This window comes from Penaeus monodon, unplaced genomic scaffold (assembly GCF_015228065.2).
Source record: "Penaeus monodon isolate SGIC_2016 unplaced genomic scaffold, NSTDA_Pmon_1 PmonScaffold_98, whole genome shotgun sequence".
In the NCBI taxonomy this organism is placed as follows: domain Eukaryota; kingdom Metazoa; phylum Arthropoda; class Malacostraca; order Decapoda; family Penaeidae; genus Penaeus; species Penaeus monodon.
In genome coordinates, this window is record NW_023665213.1 from 14,631 (window position 1) to 17,556 (window position 2,926).

Genomic DNA, 2,926 nt, shown 5'->3' on the forward strand with positions numbered 1-2,926 from the left:
TTTGGAAATTTTTTCTTTTACCCTTTTTTTGTTATATATGGCACCATTCTCTGTTATTATCATCATATTATCATGATTATCATCCTTATTATCGTTATCACATCACATTATCATCATCATTATTCATTTTATCATCATTATTCATTATTATCATCATTATTGCATATTACTCATCATTATTGCAATTATTATCATCATTATTGCAATTATTTTCATTACTAATTGGGCAATTACGGCAGTTTCAATATATTTTGGCACTATACTAATACAACTACATTAATAATAATAGCAAACAATAATCTAACAATAATAACGTTTTTTTTATGAGAATTACTTATATCAATTATTCTAATTAATATCGTTATTACTGTAATTGGTACGGTTATAATGATTATCCTTGGCTTATACTACAGTAAAAATAATAATAATGATAATAATAACAATACTAATATTAATAACAATATTATAACGATTATTATTATTACTATTATTATTATCATTATTTTATTATTATTATTATTATTGTTATTATTATTATTGTTATTACAGTTTATGATATATTTTTGGCAATAATACTAATATTAAAGTACTAATATAATATAATAATGATAATCATAATAATAATATAATAATAATGATAATAATAATAATGATAATAGTAATCCTTATCAATAATCATCAATGTTATCAAATTCTTCTTTATTCTCACTTTTATCCTCATTATTGTCATGATTAATACGAATTCTGGTAATTATTATCATTATGACTCCGACCCTAATAATTGCAAATCATCAATGAGTCGAAAACGTCTTTTGGAGTATCCTCCCAAAGGCTATATTTGCTAGATTTTGCCGCTTTTTCGGGGGGGGGGGACTTTTGGGATTTTTTTCTTTTACCCTTTTTTTGTTATATATGTACAACAATTCCTGTTGATTATCCTCATTATTCTTCATGATATCATCGTTCTTATCGTTTATCATCATCATTTCATCAGTATTGCAAGTATTAATCAATCATTATTGCAATTATTTCATCATTCTTGCAATTATTATCATCATTAGTTTATTTGCAATTATTTCAGCATTATTGCAAGCACTTTATTATCATTACTATGGCAATTATTGCAGTTATAATATATAATTTGGCAAATATAACTAATAACAACCAATACTACTGCAATAAACTAATAATAATACATAATAACGTTTTTATGATAATTACTTATATCATTATTTGATTCTATCGTTTTTATTACTGTATTATTACTGTTATTAATGAGTATCTTGGCAACTATACTACGCATTAAAAGTAATAATAATGATAATAATAACAATAATAATATTAAATAACATTATTATAACGATTATTATTTTTTATTATTATATAATATTATTATACTTTATTGTTATTATTATTATTTGTTATTATTACAGTTATGATATATTTTTTGGCAATAATACTAATAAATTAAAGTAACAATATACTAATAATAATAATAATAATGATGATGGTAATAGTAATAATGTCAATATCATTAAATGTTATCAAAATTCTCTTTATTCTCATTTTTTTTCCTCATTATTGCCATGATTCCTACGTTCTAGGTAATTAATTATCATTATTACCCTAAATAATTGCCAAAATCATCAAATGAGTCGAAAAAAACGTCATTTTGGAGTATACTCTCAACAAGGCTATATTTCGCTAAATTTTGCCGCTTTTTCGACTTTTGGGATTTTTTTTCTTTTACCCTTTTTTTGTTATATATGGACACAATTTCTGTTATATCATGATTATGATCCTTATTATCCTTATCATAATCATTATCATCAATTATCATCATATTGCAATTATTAATCATCATTATTGCATTATTATCCTCATTATTGTAATTATTATCATCATTATTGCAATTATTATCATTACTATAGCAATTGATTGCGTTTATATTTTGTAATTTGGCACTATACTAATACACTACAATAATAATAAAATAAAACTAATAATCCACAATCAATAACGTTTTTATAATAATTACTTGGCAATTATACTACCAGTAAAATTAATAATAATGATAATAATAACAATAATGCATAATAACATATTATCACGATTATTATTATTCTTATTATTATATTATTATTATTCATTATCATTATTATTATTATTATTATTATTATTATTATACTTGTTATTATTATTACCTGTTATTATTACGGTTATGATATATTTTTTGTTAATATACTATAATTAAAGTAATATAATAATAATAATAGTAATACTATAATATAATATAATAAGATAATAATATAATATAATAACAATTATGATACTAACAATATTAATAATAATATGATAACAATACTGATATAGTAATAATATCAATATCTCAAATGTTATCAAAATTCTCTTTATTCTCACTTTTATCCTCATTATTGTCATGATTAATACGATTCTGGTAATTGTTATCATTATTGACCCTAATAATTGCCAAAATCATCAAATGAGTCGAAAAAACGTCATTTTGGAGTATACTCCCAAAGGCTATATTTGCTAGATTTTGCCGCTTTTTCGACTTTTGGGAATTTTTTTCTTTTACCCTTTTTTTGTTATATATGGACACAATTCCTGTTATTATCATCATTATTATCATGAATATCATCGTTCTTATCGTTATCATCATCATTATCATCATTATTGCAAGTATTATCATCATTATTGCAATTATTATCATCATTATTGCAATTATTATCATCATTATTGCAATTATTATCATCATTATTACAATTATTATAATTACTATTGCAATTATTGCAGTTATAATATATAATTTGGCAATAATACTAATAACAACAACAATAATAATAGCAATAACAATAATAACAATAATAACGTTTTTATGATAATTACTTATATCATTATTTTG